The sequence below is a fragment of the Rhinopithecus bieti genome, unplaced genomic scaffold (genome assembly GCF_001698545.2).
Source record: "Rhinopithecus bieti isolate Rb0 unplaced genomic scaffold, ASM169854v2 scaffold_44948, whole genome shotgun sequence".
NCBI classification, from domain to species: Eukaryota; Metazoa; Chordata; class Mammalia; order Primates; family Cercopithecidae; genus Rhinopithecus; species Rhinopithecus bieti.
In genome coordinates this window covers 1537550-1557895 of record NW_016818762.1, presented here as the reverse complement: position 1 = coordinate 1557895, position 20346 = coordinate 1537550, and the positions used below count along the sequence as shown (strand labels likewise).

General features: G+C 40.9%; 1 protein-coding gene across 1 annotated transcript in view; it reads right to left on the bottom strand.

Annotated features, from left to right (window-relative positions):
* Positions 1 to 333: 333 nt before the first annotated feature.
* The window catches only part of LOC108518805 (formin-1-like), a 297109-nt gene continuing 277096 nt past the window's right edge, over positions 334 to 20346 (bottom strand). The window contains exons 11-13 of the mRNA XM_017857448.1: positions 8850 to 8911; positions 6856 to 6944; positions 334 to 464 (exon numbers count right to left, since the gene is read on the bottom strand). The gene's annotated coding sequence lies outside the window, so the exon portion shown is untranslated. The remainder of the gene's footprint in view (positions 465 to 6855; positions 6945 to 8849; positions 8912 to 20346) is intronic.

The window sequence follows — 20346 nt, the reverse complement described above, 5'->3', positions numbered from 1 at the left end:
GGAAACAGACCATGCTATTTAGATTGTTTTTTAGTGGCCAGTATGTACTTTGGAAGATATTCAGAGATTTTTAGAAGCAATCTGTAAAAGCGTCATTTTTCTCCCTCCTTCTCCCTCTTCAGCCATCTGCATCTCCTTTTCTCGCCCTCTCTCTCATATACACACACGCGTGTGCACACACACACACACACACTTGGGCAAGATAAATTTACACTTAGAAAAACATTTAATATGAGTCCAAAAAGGTTTCTAGAATGGCACTAAAGTGGTCTCTCCCACTTTCTCCTTTGCTCTTCAGAACAAGGCTATCTTTTAAATTAGACAGTAAACATACCTTAGAAGCTCGCGTGATGATCTCTACCTTTCTGTGCAAGGAGGTGATACCCTCAGAAAAGACAGATCTGAAGATTATACACTGGGCACGTTCAGCAAAATTAGGAATCTGGGCTAACTCATGTAAAAATCTGTAAAAAAAGAAAATACGTCATCTACCTTCATATATAATCACAAAGAAAATAAAAGACAGCTGAAAAAGATCCACTTTGGGAACATTCCTTATCTAACAATCTGAACTTAACAATTATAAAAGGTGTCAGATAGGTAGACTCAAGGAATTCCAAGGGCATGGGTTCCATTGTTGACAACAGGGCTGCTTCTTAAAGGGGTTCTATCATGATGAATAAATGTATGGTACATAAATTCCTTCGGGAACAGAAAGTTAACACAAGTATACTAAACAAGTTATCTATCTCCTGCTGCCCAAACAAGAGACTAAAGCCAAATGGAAAGCCCTAGTCTTGAACATACGAGAAAAATTATATAATAAACTCCCTCATAATACAGCATTCTCTAAAGGTGTATTTATACAGGCCAAGCAAACTGAAAACTTGAGGCAAATGTCTACAGACAAGTGATTTTAAAAAATTCTCTTACTGAAATGATACTGCTACTATTTCTGCTCAGTGAGTTACATAATGGTCTATAATGATCACATTCTCCAGATATTTGTTTACTTTTTCACATTAACTTACACAGACAGACATAGTTTACAACTCAGTATGTAGAACAAAGCAGGCACTCATTAAGTAGACAACCTACAGTTTCCTTAAAAATATGGCAAGACAGATCTTAAAAGCTAAAGGTGAATACTGACCTCCACACAGTAGCTCACTGTCTGAGCAGTTGGGCACTGGTTCCCTTCACAAAACTAAGTTGGAAGAGCTACATATTCTCCAGGCCAACCACCAGAGGAAGGGGTATAAACGAAAATGGGTGGAAACAGTTGGACATGAATTCAGAAAAGGAGAAAATCTACTAACAGCCATTTATTTCATTTTGGAGTTGAGATGATGATTAACTGATATTTCTGAAACTCTTGGTCAACTCATAATATCATTACCAAGGCATTTTGCCATCTCTCACCAAAAATGGTTTTACATAGGAACAAAGCTGGAGCCTACTTCTTTCTATACCCAAAGATATTTTCTTCGCTTATATACCCTGTGCCACCTCTACCTTTAGGGAGATTTGGGTTTTAATAAATTCCTAACATCAATTGATTTCATATTTATTCCAAAACTAGGTCATAATCCATATTTTTTTTAAGATGATATTCAATGAAAGCAAGGAATACCCATAAGAGAAAACACAATCTTGTTTTAACGTTCAATAACCCATTATCATGAAAATTATATGATGGAGTATAAAAGTAGAAACTCATAGGAATTCTGCATTAGGACAAGAAGAAAAGGTTAAACTCTGTGTAAATTACTTCTTAATGAATATAACATTAAACAATTTATTCATTTATCACTACTGAAATCAGGGGTATCATCAGTTTTCACAAATATATAAGCAGCAAAAAGCTCATAGGACTGACAGCATTTGATCCTGTAATGAGTCTGGGGAGGACGTATTTACTCAGATGCTGAGCTATTTTGAAAGAAGGGCTGTGCATTTCTCCCCTGCTAAGTGTGACCATGAGACGTCATTCAGGACCCAAGTCCCCAGAGCATGTATACTTCCTATTACAGGGAGCGAAGCAGTTACAGACACCACCTGGGAAAATATACAGATCAATGCCTCAGCTCACCAAAAAGGACTTAGATGAAAACAGAAAATGCTGAATGGTTACCTACAACTAATCTCAAAAGAGGAAGCACAGGACCAATATGAGGAGACAAGACCATAGTCTTATCAATGTATGTTACGCAAGAAAGGGTAAGATAGAATTGCAAGGCTCTCTAGGATTAAAGCCTTTCTGGGCTTAGGGCTTGCACTGGAAAAGCTCTTAAAGAATCTTAATGTTCCAATGTCCTCTTTATGCAGAAGGGTCTGCAACCCATACAAAGAGTTGGAGGGGGTAGAAAAGACCATAATTTTACATCACTTTTGGAAAGAACTGAAAATTAATACTAGAGATCGGTCGCCAAGAATGTCAGTCTGTCCTTTAGGAACGTATGAGCATTTACAGTGTGTCAGGGACCATGCTAAGATCGGAGAAGAGAGCTTAATTTACAATCCCGTCTTGATAATCCGAGAAGTAAATCAATGATTACTGTGGAGTGTAAATGAGTGCTCTTGGTGACAGATCCAGAAGAGGAGCTAGGAAAGCAAATGCAGGACACTCAAGTGTCATGGGGGGAACACTGTCAGCCAGGGTCCCCGGAGTCCTGTGATGCTCACGCACAGCATGTGAGAAACTGCCGGGACAGCCAAGATAGGCTGAATGGTATGGGTGGGGGAAGTGAGTAGAAGGCAGATGCTAAAATTGTGTTCTGTATTCTAAAATACAGGGTTGAAACTTCTGAACGAATGAAGGGTTTTAAACAGGAAGGTGACAGTTTCTGCTTTTTGTTGTAGAAAATCTCCACGGCAGCAGCTCAGCTGATTGGATGGGATAGGAAATTTGAGGCTGGGAGACCTCCTAGACCACAGCTGTAGTCTTCCAAGAGGAAAGGTAAGAGGGGCTTGCGGTGTGAATGGAGAGGGGCAAATGGATGAGGAAGCTACCAAGGCAGCAAGACCCAGAGTAATCTAATCCAAAGAGATGTTTTGAAGAGTCCAGGGTGACTTTGCAGTTTTGGCTTGGATATTTGATATAGTGAAAATACAAAATAATAAAGAAGCAAATTTGGAGGAAAAAAATAGGGTTTTATGACCCTTGCCATCCAAAAACAGCCATGCAAGGAGCATCATAGCTCCTCTCTTATTTATCTGCTAAGGTACCAGAGGTATGGGTTACTTTGAAGGCTGTGAAGCAAGCATCTGGTAAATATCTTCTCTTCCCCTGCCCTGCCCCATTACTGTTTTATCCTCTACCCACAAGAGCAAACACAGTAACTCTCTTAAATATTCCGAAACACAGGATCTTGGACACTGAGCTTTGGTACTTAGGAATATTTATGGATTGAGTTCCTTTTGGGCTAGTCTAACATTACATTCTAGATTCAGTAAGAAAGAAGAGTAAATATTCCCAAAAGAAGCCACAAATGACGGATCCTTCCCTTCTTTCTCCAAGGTAGGCTAATTATTTCCAGGAAGGACTGCAACTTCAGCTTCTAATATATGAAAGAAGTTCTGTGTCTCACATTATTTGGGTTACACATCTACAGCAGCAACTCAGCTGACAGGTGGAATGATGCAATGTGGCCTATTGTTTTTAAGGCACTAACATTTGATTTATTTTCCCTAAGCTTCTGAATGGTATGACCTAAGATGCATGTGCACAGAGACGATACATACGGCATAATTGAATGTTGCAACCTGCATTCTTCGACGGAGGAGTACACTAACACAGCCTACTGTGTGGGGGTCCCAAGGCAGCTGTGGACCTTCATGAAACATCACAATAGGCTGTGTATAATGTTCTTACCCTAGGCCATGAGGAGCGTGTACCAGACCTAATCAAACCCATAGAGCCTCATCTCACAACCATTACCAGGCAGCACAAGAGTCAAGGGCCATCCCTAGAGGGAGTGGTTCTCAGACAGCCTGGTCCCAAGCAGATGACACCTCTGTGGGGAATGGCTTTCTAAATGTGGCACTGGAGTGTAAGAGAGTTGATGAGGTGAGTGATGAGGCCAGCCTCTCCATGCTCTGATTTATAGGACTGGGCACCACAGGACTCTTAGGAAACTGGACCGTTAGAACTATAAATGATTCATATTTTCCAGTATGTAAAACATGCTTATAGTCGACTCACTTGGAGTTAATGGCAAATAAGTTGCCAGAGAATCAGAGTGGCATAAATCAAACAAATGCTGGTTTGTGCAGGAGGTCGGTAGCAAAGACGAAATGCACCCAGGTCTGAAGGCCCCCATCTATCCGTGCCTCACCCTCCTGCAACTGAGCCCAGGCATGTCACCTCACCAGCATAGCATGACAGTCCTTTTTGCCAGGGTTGCATGTTCATGAAGCCATTGCAATGACCATTTGTAAACATTAAAATGCTTTTCTATCTAGATCATCAGTAGAGAAAACAAGAGTAAGTTGTGTGTTAATTACCTGCTACCATTATCTAAGTCCTGGCAATTGGAACAATAATTAGGACAGTAGCAGAAACACATGATCTCTCCCTGCCTGTTCATTTCACCGGATAAGCCATTCCTGTAGCTTAGAGCAGCGCTGCTCACGGGTTAAGGGGTTGGCAAATTGCAGCCCATGAGCCAAAACCAGGCCACCACTTGTTTTTGTATAGCCCACGAATTAAGAACAATGTTTACGTTTTTAAATTGTTGAAAAAAGAATCAATAGAAGGACAACATGTTATGACATGTAAAAATAATATGAAATTCAAATTTCAGTGTTCATAAGTAAAATTTCATCGGGGCACAGCAATACCCATTTGTTTATATATTGTCTGTGGTTGCTTTGGTACTGCAATGGCTGACTTGAATATCTGTAACATCCCGTAAGTCACAAAGCCTAAAATACTTACTATCTAGTCCTTTACAGGAAAGGTTTGCCAACTCCAGGCTTAGAGGAGAATATTATCGCGTAACTTGGTATAACCAGCATGACCCAAGTGCCTGATCTGCCGACCGTGCCCCAATACATCCCCATGGCCTCTTCAGTGTGGAAATATCCCATTAGTCACTTTACTTTCAGTCATTAGCACCATAAGAGGGATTCACTTGTTATATTAGGAATCTGACTGGAAATAGACCATAGGAACAGCTGAGGGGAGGCATGGGTAAGGAAGGTGTCTCAAGTCAGTGGACCAAGACAGCACTTGACTTGATTCACAGCATTCCCAGGCTTTAGAAACCTACTTTGAGGGGGGATCTTGGACCAAGCTCCATGTGAGAGCAAGTCACCCAAGGTTCCCAGAACCATCATGGAGGTTTGTCCTGAACTGAGTAAACCCAGAATTCTCTTCCCGATTCCCATCCCCAGTCATTCAGAGATGTCTTCCTGAGTCTAAGTGTCCAGGCAGCCACGGGGACTGAGGTACTCTAGAGCAGCTGTGCCCAACCCTTTCAGCACAGGGGCCGGTTTCGAGGAAGACAATTTTTCCACAGGCCAGGGGTTGGGGCTGGAGGGTGGGATGGTTTCGAGATGATTCAAGCACATTTATTGTGCACTTTATTTCCATTATTATTACCCTGTAATATACAATGAAATAATTATACAACTAAGCATAATCTAGAATGAGTGGGAGCCCTGAGCATGTCTTCCTGCAACTAGATGGTCCCATCTGGGGGTGATGGGAGTCAGTGACAGATCATCACTGGATTCTCATAAGGAGCTTGCGTGCAACCCGGATCCCTCGCATGCGCAGTTCACAATAGGGTCTGTGCTCCTATGAGAATCTGATGCTCTGCTGATCTGACAGGAGGCGGGGCTCAGGCGTAATGCCAGCTTGTCTATCACTCACCTCCTGCTGTGTGGCCTGGTTCCTAACAGGCCACGGGCCGGTACCAGTCTGTGGCCCAGGGGTTGAGGACCCGTTTCTAGAGGACCCAGAGGATAAGGCATGGAACCCCAGTGCAAGCCAGAGAACCTTGGAAGCTTCTAGGGCTGACTTGTAATCCTGATCTGATCACTCCATTTCTGCTTCGTTTTCTATACTTGCCTCAACTCTAGGTTGAGAGGGTTGGCCTGAACTGGACAAAAAAAATTCAAGGTAGCAACAGGCAAAAGGGGCCCCTGTGTCCTCTGAATCCATTTTACAGTCTCACAAAGTCCTAGGCCATGGAAAGCTGGGCAGGGGCGTGGGGCTGCAGAGCCCCAGGAGCTTATCTGTGGCTTCGAGACCCCAAGAGTCACCCAGTTACACCCCGGAGTTCTGGGTTTTCAAAGCCTATGGAACGGCATTGCAAACGACAGAGCAAGCAGCTATAGATAGTGGCTGGAGAGAAGAGTACAGAGTGAGGGTGAGAAAAGGCCACATTTGGGCAGAGCAGGTGAAGAAGTTTGGGGAAAAGCTGGCACATTCAGGCTGCATTTACTGGATTTGACCTTTAGGAAAATAAATTTGAATTCTGTGACTCTGATATCATCTTCATAACTACATCAGCAGAACCTTAAACAGAACAATGCCTTCTTCCTTCCTCAGTTACCCTTTTGGTCAAAATGTTTAGTCTAGGAGGAATTAACAAGTTGCTAGAACAAGAAAGGGGAGTCTCGTGGGGTGGGGGAGGGGGATGAGACACACTGTCCAACAGCACAAATCTCAGCGCTGCTTTTCCCGGCAGCAGGGTCATCCTGCTGCATGCAATAGGTCACAGGAATGACGGTGTTGTGATTTAGCTGGCTGCACAGTTTAGATTTGCTTATTCTGAGCTGGGAGACAAGAAGACAGAAATTGCAGTTCTCCTTTTGGCCTAACAGAAAAGTGTTAAGTATCCTTACTGCTCAGGTTTATCCAGCAGCTTCAGTTCTTCTTCTTTGGATGTCTCGTAATACTTTCTTATTTTAACCAGCTCATCCTCTTGGGCTCTCTGCAGCAAAATAGAAAACAAAACCAAGAAAATGGGCAGTGAGACTCTGGCTATGGCAGTGGATCTCAAAGTGTGGTCCCTAGACCAGCAGCATCAACAACATCACCTGTCACTTGTTAGAAATGCAAATTATTGGCCCATCCTAGACACAAGAACTGGGGGTGTGGGTGGGGGTAGGGGGGGTGCAAACCCACTGGGTGATTCTGATGCACGCTCAAGTTTGAGATTCAATGCAAATAGTCCTAACAAGTACATGCAGCTAGACACAGAAGTACGGCTACTTGAGTTCTACTTTTGAATCCCCTGTCTCTTCCCCTGTAAGGAGGCTGGAGGAAAATTGTTCTTAGACTTTGCTTCCTTACCCCTAGAACAGCCCCCAATTACATGAACTCGCGGCTCTTTCATTTCTAGTCACCATCGTCCCTTTTTCCAAATTTCGTGAGCACTCATCGTCTGTGCCACTTATTCTGGCATTTAGTCACTTGCTTTCTCAATTTATCCAACTATGTCAGTCGTATGCAGCTTTTCTCTGCTGTGAGCTAACAAGCGGCAACCACGTGCACAGTCCTGAGCTCATGGTAACAACACGAAGCATCTGGAAGGCACTGCCTTTGACAAATTCCTCCAACTTGAAGCGCTAGCTCCTCAATTTACAGATTATTCCACTGAGGCTTGTACTAAGTAACTGTGAAAGAGCTTCAGATGCGGAAATCCCTCTTTCTGCCACTATACCTTGCTGACCTCCAAGTATTGAAGTGCATAATTAGCTCCCAATGGCCTGGTATTTGTGTACTTTCTGGTTTATTAATGAAAGCTTTACTAATGGAAACGTGAGAAGTTCCCACCCACTTGTGGAGTTAGTAGCTCCTCATACATATAAAAGATGTGAAAATGAGCAAGGAATTGGTGATGCCACCAGGCCTAGACTATTAGACTATGGAAATCTTCCGTAAGAAACTTAAGGTCCCAGGGGACATAAATATGAAACGAATCATCTTTTGAACTGAGTGACCACAGCATACTATAGAGCCCTAGACAGCTTCCTGGGAAATACCATTACTTAAGAGAATGTGGTTCAATCTGTTTTTGTAGCCTAACAGTCAGTGAACCAAAACAATGAACAATCATGGGAATTCTGACTCTCCTGTGTTGTCTTCTCAAGTGAACCTGACAATTCTGCTGGTTATGTCCACTTAAAACCCAAATCAAAAGACCTTATATGTGTACAGTCCTGTTGACTTTCAAAACACATTGCTACTGCTACATACATTAAATTCTCATTTGATTAAAAAAAAAAAAATTGAGAGCCTACTATAATCCCCGCTGTACTGAAGATCACAACGGGATTAAGGAGTGTAAGTAACTAGCGCAAGGTCACTTAGCAGGCGATGGTAGACACATCTAACTGTCTTACTCTAAGTCCAAGACTTAGAGTGTCTTGGACTGTCTCACTCTAAATCCAAAACACATACCCACCATTCTACACACCTTCCCACATTCGGTATCATCAGCTCACCTGGACTAAGAGCAATCCATCAAGCTGGTGTTAGCAGTCCCCATTCCTCAGAAGTAGACACCGGTGCACACTAGCATTTCAGTAGGCAGCTTACCTTCATTCACTCGGCCGGCAAGTGACAGGACTGCGTTCCAGGGCACATAAGTGGTGTCCACCTTAGATGCCCTGCCTTGCAAGTATGCAATGAGATCTGCTAGTCCAGATACCACAGTGGGAGTTAGGAATCCAGTGCTCCTCACATCCACTCCCATTCAAGCCTGTGTTTCTATGCCTTAATCTCTTCTAGGCTATGTCAAAACCCTTATTACCAAAGAACGTGAACGGCTCAGTCATTTCTCAGGTAGAAGATAAATATGGAAACGCTAGCTCTGTAAGTCTTTGACACTCACGTTTTCATATAAGGCTGCCAGGGTCTCCAGATCAACCACGGAGTCATCCACATTGAAAATGGCTGCCGAGCACCCAAAAAGAAAAGAGGATAAGGGATTTGATTAGGTCCCCCGCACCAATGTTTACTCCACATCCAGCTTCCAAGTAATTAATAGGGTATTGCACTTTCTTACACAAGCTGTGCCTCTCAGCTTGTTTCTGCTCCCCTTCCTCTCGCACCAGGGGTCTCAAATGCAAGAAACCAAAATGGTTCCTATCACTGGCCTGAGTCTTGGCTCTGCCTTGTTTAATTCCTCAGGCTCTGAGTCCTTTCTGCAGTTTAATTTAGGCTCCACAGGAGAAGTGTTTGTGTTTTAAACCTAAATCAGTTTGTAGGTTTCAAGCGCAATTTTAAATCTTTCTTCCCGATGGTAATTGAAGAGATTTAGTACCTAATGCACCAGAACTGACTCCTGCCCATTACCAGAAAGAGAGAGAGAAAAAAGACAATGTTGGCAAATTAAATGAATTCAGGCATGTGATTTCAGGCACCTTTCCGTGGCCACTGCCAACATCTTGTTTGGATTAAAAAGACAAGAAAAAACAGTAATTGCATCAATAGCAAATTAAGATTATGGAAACCTCCCATGAGCCAGTCTTCAGGCAGGCTCTCATTCCCATGGTTTTATTAGGATTCTACTTGTTCTGTATTATTTAAGATTAATGTAGTCGTTAACTAATATGCTTATGATTTCATCTAGAGAGGTACATAGATACTGCGATGCAAAAATTGAGACTTAAAATCCCTAATGGATTTGGCTCCCAAAGTGTTTGAAATAAGCAGGTCCACATCTTTAAATAATTATTCAAAACTAATACGGTTTGTTCCCTCAACCCTACCTCCCTTCCCTGACTTTACATTGTGAAATTAACCAGCAGGCTAATAAATTTTCTCCGTGGCAGGCTAATTAATTTTATTAAACCAACCAGTGATACTTAGAATGCCTTAAAATTTTGCTCGTCAACTATTATTCTGTTCATTTCCATTACACCATGGTTTTTGGAAAGGTGGGGATCAAGTCAAGGGGCAGGTTGTTTCTGAGGTATTTTGCTTCTTCTGTGGTTTAGAATCACATGAACCCTTTCATACAATTTTAACAAAGCTAATTAACTGAGCTAAGATCACGGAACCTCACAGAACACCAAGAAATGTACTTAAAATTCCTTTGCAGGCCACCTTCTCAAACTTAGGGGTTAATCAGCAAGCTATTCCCAAGGGTTAATCAGCAAGCTATTCCTAAGTACGTGGAACAGACAGAAAAGAGGAGTTTAACATGCTAGAGACAAATTAAGCCACCTCAGATTCCACCAAGACAAAGGAACATCACATATCCACCAAGGCCAATCTGAAACCACCAAAGAAAAACGCAGTTTAAGGACAGAAAGAAAGGATTTGCCCTCGCAAGACTGTTATTTTGTGTGTGGAGATAATATAAATCCACTAATTTGTCAGACAGAACATGCATTTTTAAATGAATAATGCTTTGAAAATCAAAATAGCCAGAAACAATGTCTACTTTATGTCAATCTCAGTATTCTCTTACAAAAATCAACCAACATGAGTGCATAAGAAAAGGTCAAATTCTAAACAATAATCTATCAAAAATGTTTACATGTTAACTAATCATGCATCTGGGGTAACTATACATTACAAGCTTAGATATAATCAAATAATCTTAACTAATGAGAAAGAGAATGACCTGTGAGTTTCTTTTCCTAGTAAGTAAATATCCAGTTTTTAAAAGGTAATCAGTCTGGGGCCCAGGTACACAGTTCCTCAGATTATATTGTCAGCTGTGCCCCTTCCAGTGTGTTCATAGCAGAAAAATAACAGCCAGAGAGGCTGGGACTGAGAACCACCATGGGCTCTGAAGACATGGATTCATTCATTCCCCCATCCAGCCCTTGAATAAATATTTGTTGAATGTGTACAGGATGCTCCAGAAATTGTTCTAAAATACTGTGGAGTTTTAAGTTAGAAGTGCAAAGTACTTCATCTCATGAAATTTATATCCTAGACTGGGGACAGAAAATAAACAAGTAAATACATAATTTCAGATAACAATTTACTATGAAGAAAGTAAAACAGAGAAATGTACAACATTAGACAGGAGGATCAAGGAAGGCTTCTTTGGGAGGTGACATTTAAGGGAAGACCTGCAGAGGTCAGTTTTGTGGCTATCTTGGAGAAAAACATCCCAGGGAGAGGTAACTGCAAAGACAAGTTTCTTTTTCTGAAGGAGCACATCAAGGTACAGAAAAAAAAAAAAATCAAGGTGACTATCATGGATAGAGCAAAATTTACTCATTGTGTGATCCTGACGTGTTAAATTTTCTGAGCTTCAGTGTATCTATAAAACAGCTCTAATACCACTTACTGAAAATATTAAGTGAGGTAAGACGTATGCTTAGCATAGCATGTAGAACATGGTAGATGCCCAAAATGGTATGTATGAGCTATTACTATCATGATTTCAAATATATACATTGTAAATGTGTTTTAATGCTTGTTAATGCCTCATCCCCTTTAACATCTGGAAAGAGTTAGACAAAGAAAACTACAAGTACTGAGTGATTTGTGCTGTAAATGCAACTTTCCAGAATTCTTAGGTGTTTCTGATCGCAGTTACTGTGAAACCCTTGCAGTCCTTTAAAACCCCACTCAAGACCCAACTTCAGAAAGCATTATTAACAGGAAAGGTCTATGGCACAGAACTCTAATTACAAAAATAACAGATCAGGTGTCTTAAGGGAAATGCCAGGTACCTCCGAGTCTGTATTATATTTTTATCTCTAATTTCAGTCTTTCTCATCAATCTATCCTTCACTGTACCAAGGTTATTTTTTAAAAACATGGATTTCAAAATTTTACTGTGATGCTTAAAATACCTCCAATATCTTCCTTTAAACACTCAGCGAAGTCCAAACTCCTTGGCCTGGCTGTTAAGCTCATTCCCTGCCTGGCCTCAATTACACTTCCAATCTCATCTCCTACCATGTTCTCCATGCACCTTGGGTTCCAGTCACACTGTGTCATTCCCCATTCCTGAACATGCCATGGCTTCCTCCCTTTCTTCATCTCTCCAAGCCACAGAGGTCAAAGCCCTGGAAGGACATCCCTTGACCCTCGGATCATTAAGTCCTCAGTCTTTTCCTCTGCCATGGCACCTCTGTCATATTTTACACAAGGTGAAGATGGTATACTTTAAGAATCTGTATGATGGTATGCTGCATAACAGTTTCCTTCCCCCACAAGACTGTGAAAGCCTTGCAGTCAGCAGTTGATTTCTTATGCATCTTGATAACCGTCTCCCAGCATGGTACCAGGGGTGCAGCAGGTAGAACATAAATGTTTGTGGGTATGATTATACCACAGGACTCCTGAAGAGTGAGTCCTTCTGCTGACAGGAGGAAAAGCTTCTTGACAAAGAGAACATGCGGTCTTAAAAAGAAACCAGAGGGCCTCTAAAGGGGCACAGCCTTATATATAAGGCACGTCTCTGGATTATGGTTGTTTGCTTCTTCGCAATTTGACCCCGTCCAAAAATCAAGGTTTGGCCAGCAGTTAGGTAATTGTGCCCCCGACTCATACACTCGGTGTAGATTACACGGCTTGCCTGAATATTCCCTAATAAAATAATTAACTTCAAAATGAGTTTTCTCATTATTAGGGAATGAATAAGGAAAATATCTTTCCTTACTCAAGAAAGTCTGAAATAGCTGTATCCCCTTAGGAAGAAAGGTAACGAGTAAAAGTTCAACTGTTATATTGCTTTAGGTAGACACTTAAAACACTCATCTATTCATCACCAATAATTAAGCTAAATTCGTCCATGCAATGACAATCTGTAAATATGCAATAAGTGCCAGTGAACATAAACTGGAAGGGTATAAGACATTCCAGTTAGAAGCAGCAGATAACAGACCAGCTCACAAAATGTTTAGGCAATGGCAGGTAGTTCAATTTTGGTTTGAAGAGAGAATTAATTAAAGTGACTGGAAAGACACACTCCAAACATAATTTGGGGTAAAACCTTGTAGAATTTTGAACACCATGATGAACCTGTAAAACACTTGTTATACAGGAGGGAGCTGTTGAGCAGTTATGAATAGAGGAGTAAACTGGACAAAATTACACACACAGAAAGTCAAAATTTGAAAAGACTAGTTTAGAATCTATTGTAGTGGCAAGAGGTAGCAAAACCCTGAATAGTGTGGACAGAAAGGACAGGGCAAAAAAGAAAGACACTACAGAACACTGTTAGAGTGACACTGCTAAATACAATTAATTTAATCTCCCTACGTTCTAGGCTCAGTATCAATCTCTTGATATTGCTAATTCTACCTCTGAATTTTAGCTCTGGGACTGAGGAAAGTAGAGTCTAAAACCACTCTGAGGCTTTGAGCCTACGTTTAGGGGAAGAGCTTTGTACCATCCCCCCGGAAATAGGCAGGGGAGTCTAAGAGATGAGCATGACCATTGATCTGCCCCCTCAGGGAACTGGGAAAGGAATGCAGTAGACAGGAAAGGACAGGTAAAGGAAGCAGATAAAGAGATGAACTTAGGGCCACTGCCAAGTATTCCACTGAAGTTTCTCCTCTTCCAAGGAAGGATCTTAAAAATACAATTTAAAAAGTAAAAGAAAATTCAGAGGTAGAATCAGCAATATCAAGAGATCGATACTGAGCCTAGAACTTAGGGAGATTAAATTAGTTGTATTATTTCTAATAAGAATAATATTGGCCTGGGAAGGCTGGGGTATCAGCCAGAAGTCTAAAAAATAAAAAGGCCTACCAAGTCCTAGGATGCCTAAGAGAACTGCCTTACATGTACATAATCCCACGTCTTAGTCACCAAATACAGTTTAGCTTCCTAGCGAGCCAGAATCCACACCTGGTAATTCTATTCTCAAACTACTGGAACGATGCATTAGAGAATCAATGAATGCTCTCTGATTAAGTCATTCTTGCAAGCACTTACCATTAAACTTATTAGCCATTACATAAGCCCAATTAATTAGTTAACTAATTAATTAGGACTCATAATGATCACAGTGTGGAAAGAAGTCAGTATTCAACTAAACTATTTTTGGCGTCACCTAGATCAGATCGCTCCCTCCATTTTATACTTTAAAAACACTTTCCGTCTTTGTCTCTTCCACGCATGTGTGTGCACACAGGCACACCTCTCATAAATTGAATAAACAATACAAGCCTATGCAATTTTACAGCAAGCCTCAAAGCTCTGATACAGTAATTCCAAGTAATCCAGCTTTTGTTCCCATCTGTATAGGTCTCATTATACCAACACTCCTGCAGATGGTGTCAGAAAGGCAAAGTGTCAAGTCCACAAAGGGGAGACCCCAACAGCTCATTGCTACTGCAATATCAATCATTGCTGGTGGTTTTTACTTTTATCTCCTTCCCTCCTTAGTTGTCCCGCTCACACTGTCAGTTCAGTTAGAATATTTCACCTACACCTCACAATATGTCAAAAGGAAGTAGGCACACGCTGTGAAAAGCTGGTAATTTTATTGGGTTCCTTTACCTTTAAAAATCTGTTACTTGGTCAAGTCTGGTTCCTGGGCTTCTTTTTTGCAGGGAAATTGAGGCAAACATTTTTATGTGGTCCTCTGGTGCCTGCTCTGTACCACAAGAATTATATACACAAGGATCATTAGAGTAGTGTTTCGCCCATTAAGATATAATAACCGTCAGCAGGGACAAAAAGCAGATCCGTATCACAAATTCAAACTAACAGGCACACATAAAAACTATGTGCCTGCTTTGTAGGCACATGCACAGGGTCAGGGTCTTACACAAGAGGAAAATTCCCTCTCCGGGTAAGAGATGGCTTTTCACAAGACCAGGGTTACGCAGAAAGAACATGCAGGATTCTCTCAGCTCTCCGGTCATTTTTCAGCCCTGAACACTTCTATCTCCAAGTGTACTATGCCCAAATACACAGAATGTGCTTGCTGTTCGAAGCGCTTCTAATTAGTAAAAAGAAGGGCAGAGTTATTTAAGGGAGCTGTTCTTTTCGACTGAAGGAGCACCTTTGAGCAAGAAGCGTGGGACACGGTGGTGAGAAAGGCATATCTTACGTAGTCTGTTGAGATGAGCCAAAGCTAATCTGGTCATCCAAAGTGTGGGAGATGGCACAGGCAGGTATGGTTGGATTAGCTCACCAGGTTTTGGCTGATGGTGGTTTTGAGAATGATTTGTATGGAGCGCATTTTATTCTTCTTTTTATTTCCTTAAGTGACTGCCTTAAGCCTCTTGCACAAAGTGGGTACGTAATAATGTTCTGCAAATGGACTAGATATAGCAAAGTTTGATAGGGTTATTTGACTGTATTAGTAGAAATAATTTTGTTTACAATGTTAACTCTCGAACAGCCAACACAAAACTTAGCTGCTTTGCCTAAAATACTGATATTTTTCAGAACTCGATAAAAATTCCATCAGTAAGAGAAAGAGAAAAGAGCAGGGAAAGACATATAGAAGGACTTGGCTTTTTGAAACTCTCATGTCACCTATATCCCACAAAACTCTGACAAATCTACTCCCTGACCTCTACAAAGGAAACGATAACATGGGGTTCATGGGAAGAGGCAGTAGTAGAATGTGAGAGTTGAGGAAAGGGAAGGCAGAAATATCTTCCCACAGTTTTCCCTCCCAACAGTGAGGTCATTCCTGAGAGCAAAGACCAAGTCTATGAAAAAAACTGCAAGAAGTGGAAAGAAGGGGAGCCCACAGAGAGGGGTGTGGAGCGTGGAAGGACCACTCAGAGGCTAGGCCAGGGGACTGGATGGATCTGCTCCCACTGAAGAGCTCTGTAACAAGCCTCTTCAAAACGGTCATAGTTCTTCTATAACCTAGACCTTGCGCTTCTCCTACTGGACACTAGGTTCCATCCCCAATAAGCACCAGGCATGCCTATGCAAACCCAGATACGCACAAATCCTCACTCTATGCAAGTATCCAAATGAGATGCTTAAGGGCACCATTATGTAGCAGCTTAAAAGAATCTCTGTCCACTCCATCAGAGGGTGAGGACAGCAGGCAGACTTTACTGGGGATTAATACTTAATAACTGATAGAATTTATTGGCAGCTCCCTCTGTACCAGGCATTGTTCTAAGTGTCTTGTATTTAATCATATGAGGTGGGTGGGTGCGTTTGTTGTTTCTAGTTTTACAGATGATGAAACTAAGGCACAAAGTCACACTGCTTGGCTTCCCAAGCTCAATTCTACAATCACCCCAACTATCCTCCAAGGCAGTGGTAATTTACTGGACCAAGACTGTACTTCCTTCATCTTTCCTAGATGTCAGGCTACAAATAATCATTCCACCTAAAATCCTTACCACCTAAAAAACATTTCAGTGAATTAACCAAGGAAGAACAAACTACCCAAAAAAGGCTACAAAGAAATCCTGGTCTCTAAATGGCATCACATGCTTTTTATGTTAATCAGCAATCCCAGAGTGGGAACCACATACAGTCCACGTTATGAAAATTTCAAGGGCAGGCGTGGTGGCTCACGCCTGTAATCCTAGCACTTTGGGAGGCCGAAGTGGGCGGATCACGAGGTCAGGAGATCGAGACCATCCTGGCTAACACGTGAAACCCCGTCTCTACTAAAAATACAAAAAATTAGCCGGGCGTGGTGGCGGGCGCCTGTAGTTCCAGCTACGAGGGAGGCTGAGGCAGGAGAATGGCGTGAACCCGGGAGGCAGAGCTTGTATTGCACCGAGATCACGCCACTGCACTCCGGCTTGGGCGATAGAGCAAGACTCCGTCTCAAAAAAATAAAATAAAATACAATACAATAAAATAAAATTTCATTTACTTAGTATATACATTCATAGTTTCACCATTATTTAATTCATGCTAATACGTAGTTCACTTCTAAACGCTATTTTGACATATGCAATAAAATGATTAAGCTTTAATCTTTGTTACAAACTATTTGCAGTTCTTCAAAAATAATCAATATTGCAGCTAAGTCACAGGAGACAGAATTTCTTAAAAAAAAAAAAAAAAAAGAAACCTGGAACTTGAAAACATCTTATCTTAAATAAAAAGAAAACAAAATCTCTAGTAACATAAAGTCTAATTTTCTTGAATATATAGCAATAATTGTAATTTTACACTGGATGCCAAAATCGACTAAAAAGGAAAACTAAGGCACACAGCACATGAAGAAACACAAACAAAAGTTGCATCCAAACAGATTAAAAAAAAAAAAGAGAGAATATAGTATAGTTTATAATTGTATCTAAATTGCTAAATGCCTGCTACTGTGTCATGTTACCCTGGGCTCTGATGGAGTAAGAGACAAGTATAAGACACACACTGAACAGAAGCTGCCTGGGAGGTGGGAGAAATGGATGATCGCGAAAGGGATATTTAATCTATTACAAAACTTCAAAATCACTCAATCTCGTAAAGCAAAAATCCCAATTCTCGCTTAAGTCCAGGCATGTACTATGCCTGAAGTTGCCCAAGGTCTCCTTTTATAGGTACAATTAAAATTGTCCATGGTTCAAACCTCAAAGAAGGACATAGAGCATACAATTCACAAAACTTCCCCTTCTATATTCCCTCTATTCTCCAGAGGGCAGTGGAATGAGAAACAGTTCGGGCTAAGCTGCTTCTGTTTGTCCATTAGTTCTGGTTCTTTTAAGCCAAAATTACATTCCAGGCAGATTGGATGGTCTCAGCCAGTTGCCTGAAGGTAAAGTACAAAGAAATGCCACGCTCTGCTTTCTGGACTCAGCTCTGCGAGTGAAGGAATGCAGAACGGTTTAGAAAGGGTAGGTGGGAGCCCCACTGCTTAGGTGTTTTAGACGCAGCGGGAGGGAGGAAAAGGTGAAAAAGGAAAGGAAAATATTAGAGTGACTACTTATATTTATCTAACATTAAAAAAAAATTAGTTCTACCTATAGTTAATAAGTTAATTGAAACTGCCCATTTATTTAGTCTGTATGTCAGCAGGTCAGAATCATATGGCACTTTTGGTGGATAAACTCTTTCAGACATGGCATCCTCACTTGTTCCTTTGCTTTCAACATATTGTGATGGGGGGGTGGGGAGTAAAAAATGAAGTTTTCTTATTCTAAAATCTGGTTTTAACTACACTTCACAAAATAAACAAGTTGGCTTCAAAAGCCTCCTGCGGTGAAACCCCAGATTTAAGATAATCCGTCAACAATAGGAAAATGGCAGAGCAGACACTTTGGTTGCTAGTACAAACTCTTCATCAGTTATGGAAGCAGGTAAAAACGAGGATAGCCAAATGACATCTGCCAAGAAATTGATCCCCATAAATAGAATTTACCACTAAGGCTATTGAAAATGTGGGTTTAACTTCACTATTGTTAATAATGAGACTCACTGTAATTGCATATTGAGCCTTGAGATATCAGGTTGATGAGAACCCGAAGCCATCAAAATTAGCAGGACATTTAAAAATATTACTAATCTTATTTTAATTCATATTTTTGCATATACTTTATAACATACCTATTATTTCTGTCATACACTTATATATTTTAGAAAATAGACATTGAGAAGCATGCACTAAAACTTTTTACTGTTAGATGTGCATGATAAAAAAAATTCTGAAGACCAAAAGCCTTTTGAGCAGATGCTCTTCTAGGCTAGACTGAGACTGCTCCTCAGGAAAGCCCTAGATAAGCTATGTTGGATTTCAGATGCCTTGTCAAATTCATTATGTCTTAGACAACTTGCATAAACTCTGACAAAGATTTCTGGCAATTATTAAGGCAAAAGGGAACAAGGTCCAGCGGGCATTCTCAGACCTGGGTTTTAGCCTGAGCACATAGACTGACATCCCTTTTGTACATTTTGAACTGAGATTCCCTAACAGAAAGAAAGCCAGTGTTGCAGCTGATCTCTCAAACTGACGTTCTGAACTAGTAAGAACTAAATAAAGAATGTTTTATCTTGACGTTATTTAAATATTATAAATATGAATTCTGAGTGTATGGGAAATTCCAAATGAATGCCAGAAGGTTTCTGGCATCTAGTCTGTTGCAATGCATATAAACGTTTATATCAAGAATAGTCAACAGCAATTTTCTATCTCCCCTGGGATAAGAATAAGAGGAACTCACTAACGTGGAATGAAAACACTAATTTGCAATCATGCAGGCAGTCACTGTGACCAAGGATGCCAAATGCTTTTAAATATAAGTCATCCTATCTAGCAGATGGAAAATCAGCAGTAAGTAAGTAAATCACTTATTGAGAGTCTCTCCTGGACCAAATGCAAGTGCTTTTGGTATTATGGTGACCCTCCTGAAACCTTTTTTCTCTACAACCAAGGCTTTTCCTTTAGTGATTCACTGTTTTCAACTTCAGCCGGCATATGGATTTGGCTTTCTTCTACAAGATATCCAACACTATCTTGGCTAGAAATAAATGGATAAAGGTTACTTTTGGGAGTATGTTATATCTAACCTAGCCCTATCCACTTACCACTAGCACAAAGGTAGATTTTTAGGTGCTCACTGAACACTTTAGCTGAGATGTTTCCAGTCTTCTCACACTCAAATCATCCAAAACAGAATTTACCTTTATGCTCCAAGCCCTGCTTTTACACCTGTGTTTTCAGTTTCTGGTTTGGGGCACCATTATACACATTCCTGCTGAAGCCAGACACCCAAGGTACAGCCAAATGTCTTCTCTATTACTCCTTGCATCAGATGTGAGCAACTGTAGTAATTCTCTCTCCAAATATCCCTCCTACATGGTCTCTTCTCTACATTTCTATAGACATAGCTTCAGTTCTGACCTTTGTCATTTATCATCTGAACAAATACAATCCCTTCTAAAGGATTTCTCCACCTTCAGTCCTATTTTTGTTTATTCACTCAACAGGCACTTCATGATCGTCACCTGGGTGCCAGACACAGGTGCAAGGTGCTGGGGATACGTCAGTGAGCAGTCTCCTTCTTGGAGCTTATATTCTGGTGGTAGATGTAAATAAAAACATAAGTAGATGAACAAATAAAATATTAGTTGCTGTGAAGGAAATAAGAGTATTAAATTAGGATGACCCGTATTAGGGTGGGAGGACCTAGGAAGGTTCTCCTAGGAGGTGACATTTAGGCTGAAACCTAAAGAAAAACACCTTGCTACATAGAGAGTGGGGTGGAAACGTGTTTCAAACAGAGTGAGCATGCAGTGCTGTTCATTCAAAATGTGTTGTGCATCCAACGACAAAGGTTAAGAAAAGTACTTGGCCTCTTTAAGAAATCAAAGAAGACCACTGTAGCTGGCGAGAGTGCAGTGAGATGAGATGCAGGTGCGACAAAGTGAAGCAAGAGATCTATGTTTTGGCCAAGCATGCAAAGCATTAGAGGCCAGTCTTCCATGAAACAGTGTGATAGATATTGTTTCTTTTTTTTTTTTTTTTTTTTTTTTTT